The sequence below is a fragment of the Ptychodera flava genome, chromosome 3, assembly GCF_041260155.1.
Source record: "Ptychodera flava strain L36383 chromosome 3, AS_Pfla_20210202, whole genome shotgun sequence".
Lineage (NCBI taxonomy): Eukaryota > Metazoa > Hemichordata > Enteropneusta > Ptychoderidae > Ptychodera > Ptychodera flava.
The window spans coordinates 3421839-3428906 of NC_091930.1; the positions used below are offsets into that span (position 1 = coordinate 3421839).

The window sequence follows — 7068 nt, forward strand, 5'->3', positions numbered from 1 at the left end:
TCACTTCCGGACGCCGAGTTCATGGTCAGGATTCGCAAGGTCATAGATAAGGCCAGAAACGAGGTTCGACCTGAAAAGCGATATTCGAAGTCAAGCGTCATTCATCGATTAGAGCGCGAAAGCACGCCTGTGTTTATCGTCCGCCTGAGCAGACGACCGTTCAGCAGCCAGGGAGGGTTCCAGATGCTAGGATACTGCCAGTATAAATGCCCAGTATGTTCGATTCCTTTCAGCGAGGCGAGGGCGCTGCAGTCGCACGTTGATGACTGCATCACTGACAAAAACCAGGGATACTTCACGTGTCCTCAGTGTGGAGACATCGAACTGCTCGAAAAAGTGTCTGCTATTCAAGGACATCTTACGGTGTGCATGCCCGACATAGCCATCGAGAGACGATACATCCAGAAATCGCCGGTGTCCGACGACGATGCAGATGAGCATGACGGGAAAATCCGGTGCTCGATGTCCGAGGTAATGTTCGAGAACATGGCGGCTTTTCGCGAACACAAAAGGAGGTGCACCTCGTGTGAGTTGCTGGGGCAAAAACACAAACATCACAGATCAAAGAAATGTACAATTTCGTAAACTTGACATTACTGGCATTGTAAGTACATGGCTACTCTGGATCCAATGATTTTATAGCAGCATCAGGTTGCACTCAATATTTGAATGAAGTCAACAAAAATGCACCTTTCCCTCGTAGATTCAGTCTTCCGTGTATGCAGTCATCAAAAAGTTGACGAGCTGATGACAACGCATATACACTCATCTTCTGTAAACAGGTGTCACTTTCTTTGAATGTGCAAAGTTCAACGCAATATGGCACACTTTGGAAATTACGTGTGAGATTCTACCACATGTTACCGTTATCGCAACTTTGTCGAGCGGGAAAGTTTTTATAAGATACATCAATGACTTTAAAAGCACCTACAACTTCTTCACCTGAATGTTTCTACTTTCGATAGTAAAAAAGCAATAACACTTTATATAAACAGCCACAATATTTTACTGTAATTCAAACCGTTTGATCGGATAACTTTACCAATCTTTAAAGAGTTGTAATAAACAATGATAATGTTTGGGTCTATTTTTGTATGTTTACTTCAACATTTGAAGTCTTGTCGGCGCATGCCATGGCCTGCCTCTGAACCAATTCCCTACACATCCACACTTTGAAGTCATATATACTCGTACATACAGTCATGAAACTATCCTTCCGGCGCCAGGTTGTTGGGGAAAAAACTTTCTTTACTTGAATTTCTTCTCTCGCTTGCAGCAACAAGGAGGCATTTGCAGAGTGTTTTCATCTGTTTTGATTTTTGTTGTTTTAGATGTAAGCCGAGCCGTTGGCAAGACAACCGAGAGTGCCACCACATTATTATCCATAGAGAAATATGAACACATGTTTTCATGATCTGATCATAAAACAATTATGAGTTCGTGATAGTGGTTTTAAGGAAGTATGCGCCTTGAAAGTGAAAGACAAACTTTTACTCAAACTTTCCTCAGGGAATCTTTCAATAATTCTCTTTCAAAATCGAAAATAAAAATTGGGGTCACCGTGCAAACTTTTGTTTTAAAGAAACAAATTACGCGAGATTTAACGATACTATGATTTGAAATTCAAAAATGGCCGCCACCCTTGTGCTAACTTTATGGAGAAAGAATAAAAGTTTCGATTTTCGAAAATCTCAGCCGGTGAAAAGTTTTCTTACACCAAGAGCTTCAAAACGAACCCCTACAAGTGGTATATCAGAAAAGAATTGTAAAAGTTCGAGAGTCCGAATATCTGTCCCCGAGGTGCGTTCTACCTTTATACTGGGCTTTACTCAAAAGTTGCATTTGCAGAAAGTGTTCCTCACATGTTTCGGCAGAGATTATTAGCAAGTGTAACTCATTTAGATTTTATGTGCAGAGGATCTATACGATTCTGATGTTTATTGTCGCTCTAACACATGATCACAAAAGCGTGCAGCCATCCCTTTCCTCGTGATAAGGATTTCAATCGAGACGACAGATTTTTTTATATAGAAACAGACGTTTATCTTTATTTGATGACGATTTGATATCAGCAAACGTCAAAATAGAATAACAGAATTGTCAAAATGCCACCGCACAGTAACTTTCGGTGGTTGAGTTTCATAACGGAAATAAAAGCACCGTGATAAAGTATCCGGTGCAATTTGTAATCTGCTGTCATAAAATGGAAGCTTTCTATTTACAGAAACGTTAGTATTTGAAGAATCCTTTGAGTTGAACGTCTAAAGCCTGTGTTGTACAGAATTCACAAAGAATCACTAATGTGTGTATAAACAGGAAAGGTCGACGCAGTATTACTGCAACTCTGAAATACGTTTATAAGCATTTCCGCATTGAAAATTCACAAAATAACAGTGGATGTTTAGTTTGGAACACGACCAAATCTAGTCTCCTTCTTCCTCCTCTTCAGCGCCCTCAGCGGCAACCTCATCTACATGCTCTTCTTCCGGGTCGGTCTTTTCTTCCGTGACTTCCGGTGGCTCTTCGCTGGCCTTCTCGGGCGTCTTTGCTTCAGCTGCTTCGATCACTTCAGTTAGAACGGTAGTCAGTGACTTTTCCTCGCTGACTGTCTCTGTTTGTTGTTCACCGTCTGTTGAAAAAACACGGCGGAACCAAAAAATTAAGAAAACAAATCGGCATACATTTTTGTCGAATTTACTTGATGGATTCAAATGTCAAGGACAACGAATCAATGTAAGTCTCAGTCTAAGTACATAATATATATATATATATATATTATATATATATATATATATATATATATATATATATATATATACACCGGTATATATATACGTAGGTACATTTTTGAGTGAAAAAGGAAAACAAGAATCTTTGCAAGTTTCACACACAGCCATACCGATTTTCAAACAAATCCATCTCGTGATCACCGAGAGTAAGTCACTTTAGTCCACTAGTCGTTAATCTGTTGGACGTATTGTATACTTTTATTTAGGTCAACCGTTTTGATTTTGGGCGCTCACGCATGATGCACCCCCACCCCTTCTCAGCCTCCTCCATTATTTCTTAAGTTGCTAACCGCAAACATGGAATGTAAACGTCTCAAATGAAAAGTGGTCTTTACGCTCTCTCTCTCTCTCTCTCTCTCTGTCTCTCTGTCTCTGTCTATCTCTCTCTCTTCCCAATTGAAAAATAGTCTTCATGCTGAAACACGCACGAAGACGCAGAGCGCCGCACTTGACATCTCATCCAGAAAAGCCCCAATCCAGTCAGGACATTCTGACCGTGTCAACGATCCCTGCGTAGCGTCTGCAAAATATTGCCGCTTACCTTTATTTTCTTTGTCTTCGCCGTCTTTATCTTGTTCGTCTTCCTTCAGAGTCTCATCTTCGAAAGGTACACCTCGTGATATCGCTGATATGTCACCAGCTTTCCATGTCGGCACAATTATTGTCACTGGTTCGTCTTCTTCCGTTTCGCCTCCTTGTTGCTGAAAAAACGGCGTGTGTTTCAAAACAAAACATGAGCAACGGTCAAAATTTCTTAAGACATTAACCCGGCATCTCTCTCTGTCTCTCTGTCTCTCTCTGTCTCTCTCTCTCTCTCTGTCTCTCTGTCTCTCTCTCTGTACACGTTATCACCAGAAACAGTTTATGTGAACGTCCCTGACCAATTTACATATTGGTTACACGCCTGGTAATTCCAAGTCAAAAATGTACAACTTCCATTAGGAATCCACTAGGAGTAAAAGAACATCGACCAACGATAAAGTAATCCGTGCCGTTACCTTTTCTACAAGAATGTACTTCCCACGTTGTTCGCAGCCTATTTCGAACATATACTTCCCAGGACCTTCGGGCTGTGGTGACAAAAATAATCAAACACTTCATTTATTTGTAAGACTGACTATCAGGAAAATGTTCTCAAATCAGTTCTCAGTGTTGAAGCTTCCAAAAATATATTAAAATGGAATGCACTACAGTTCATGGAGCTTGAAAGCGGTCACTACACAGACAAGGAGACAGAAAATTTAGCAAAGACGATATACGAGGTGTAAGTATTACAAAAGGAGGATAAGTGATGAAGTGCAACAGACTTAAGGATGGGGTCAATAAAAGTGGGGAGGAAATATTATGAGCGTCAGGGAAGACCATAGAACTAACTGACACAACGGAGGGAAGAAATCTAAATTTTTCAAGTACACAAAACGCGCCTCGGGGACAGATATTCGGGCTTTCAAACTTTATCAATGTTATTCTGATCTACGACTTGTTGGGGTTCATTTTAAATTTTTTGATGAAAGAAAACTTTTCACTTTCTTACTTTTTCGAAAATAGAAAATTTTATTTTTGTCCATAGAATTAACAGAGGGATGGAGGCCATTTTGAATTATAAATATCTTTAACTCTTGGGTAAATTGTTTCCCTAGTAACAACATTTGTACGGTGACCCCCTGATTTTTTTTCTTGATTTTTATTTCTTGATTTTGAGAGAGAATGGTTGAAAGATTTATTGAGGAAAGTTTGAGCAAAAATTTAAGTCTTTCACGTTCGAGGCGCATATCACCTTAAGTCAGAGGGTGGAGGGTAGAGAGCGCCCTCAAGCGACGGATTTTTTCAAACTACACAGAGGCAAGCATCAGGAAACAGTAACAATAAGGTAGTAAGCGCCTTAAAATTATACGATTTAAACTTTTCATCAAACCATCCTCAATGAAACGATCAACAATTTTCTTACCAAATAAAAGAATACTATATACTGGTAGTGGAATACTGGCACTAGAGAAACAAATTATCAATCATTTACCGATATTCGAAATTCAAACGGCCGCCACCTCCGTGTAACTCTATGGGGGAAAAACAAAATTTTCCATTTTCCAAATACTAAGATGGTGCAAAGTTTTCTTTCTCCAAGAGCTTTAAATGAATCCTAGTAAGTGGTAGACTCCAAAAAGAACTGTAAAGATTTAAGAGTATGAATATCTGTCCCCGATCCCTGAGGCACATTGCTACCATACTTACATTATCAGCCTTCATAAGTCCCTGGTATTTGTGATTAATGTGTATAACTTCACCGGCGCCTTCTCTTTTGCCGTTGACGTACGTTCCTATGTACTTCGTTCCTGTCATCTTGTACGTGTAGACACCCTGGCCGTGTTTATGATTTCCCAGCCACTCCCCCTCGTACGTGTCCCCGTTGACGTACGTGTAGACTCCGTAGCCATGTCGAAGGTCTTCGGCCCAATTACCTTTGCAAGAAACGGAGAATAATTTAGTATCATTTGGGTGTAAACTGAATACTTGAACAGGGTTCTCTCTCGACTGCGCGCAATTTGCGCAAATTGCGCATTTCGAGCCATTCTCTGCCCCTTAAAAGCTACTGACAGCGCGAAAATCGGGCACAAAATGCGCCCAATACGGTGGTGACCCAAGTGCAAAAGCGTAGTGACCTGTGAATTTGCGTTGTTTCTGTCCCTTATTTTGATGAATGGGGCAGAAATTGCCCCCGTCAGTGAACATGCAGACAAAACCACTGCTTTAAAGTAAAATGCTTATATGACAAGCTGCACATTTAACCGCTGAATATTTCCCGCTAAAATTTAACCGATACCCTAACATGGTTTATCCGATTTATCGGACTGATTGGACTACACCAAGATTAAGCTTACATGTAATGCACTTGGAAAGAAGGAGGACATTCACAAACTTATTCATACGTCCCCAGCATGAAGTATTTGGAGGAGACCTTTTCAAATTAAAAGAAGAGGCACCCACATCACAACGTAGAATAATCATAAGCATCGGATGCAAAATGAACTTCAAAAAAGGAGAAAAAACAAACAAACAAACAAACACAAAACAAGACACGCCGGAATCAGTTCTTGTTGTTTATTGTAGGGATAAAGGCTTAGGCGGTAGCCGACTGAAGGGCGGGGGTGGTCAAACCCCGACAAATCAGACTTGCGACATTGTCGTAGAATAGGCGCTTTAAATAAAATAATTTGTTTGCCGTCCGCGTGCTGGTAGATTTTCAGAGAAAATTAAGAAAGCATACACAATGTTAACTCTGTTACAAATAAAAATATTGTTTTTCCAATAGAAACCAACCACAAATTGAGCTTATGTTAATACACTTCTGTTTTTTGTCTCTGTTTATTTTTTTCCTGGTTGGATGGTAGGTTGTTCTCAAGAATCCAAGGACGGCAAACGAAGAATTTTTTTTGGTCTTAAATGCAAAACAAAAACACGGGTCACTAAACCTTCATACTGAGATCCGTCGGATATATGAATTTACCTTGGCCGTGTTTCTTGTTCTGTTTGTATTCACCCTCGTAGCGGGCGCCATTCTTGAATCGATATAAACCCTGCAGATGATAATACAAAATCCAACCAATGTTTCAAGCAGTATAGCCCAAGCGTTGACTGTTTCTGCCGTTCTCACCCGTTACTCGTCGTTGTTATTACTTGCGTCTATAGTCTCCACCCTACTAGGGCGCTGCACATTTAGTGTCAGTGCTGTTCGCATATCTGAATAAATCAAACCTTTCCGCAATATCTAAGTCATATCAGTAATACAGCTAACTGTGTGATGGTGAGAAATCATAGCAAAACAAACAAAAACAAGTGTTAATAAACGTGACGTCATTTAAAACGTTGTCACATATTTTGACACCAATATATATACAGACGTATGATTCATACCTGTCCATGTCGTTTTCCGTGTTCGTACATGCCGTCATAAACATCGCCTTTCGCAAAGGTAGCTCGACCTTTTCCATGTCGCTCGTCACGGGTGTTCCTCTCTCCCTCGTACTCCTGGCGAATGAAACAAAAATGGAATTAATATTCAAATTTATACTTATTTGCCATAAGATACTCTGCCGCCCACGTCACGTGGTTAGGTCTTTGTGATTGGTTCAATGCTTTCACACGTCGTTGCGTAAGTACTCTGTTTCAATCGCGTTGTCGTTGACGGGCCAACGTTTGCAACAAAAAAGTATGTGCTGCCATACGAGTGGTACATGTGACGTAAACAAGATGGCAGTATAGCTGTTATTGTTTCTCTCAT

General features: G+C 40.4%; 1 pseudogene; it reads right to left on the reverse strand.

Moving 5' to 3' along the window:
• Window positions 1–2018: 2018 nt before the first annotated feature.
• Window positions 2019–7068, reverse strand: part of LOC139129437 (radial spoke head 1 homolog) — a 7153-nt pseudogene continuing 2103 nt past the window's right edge.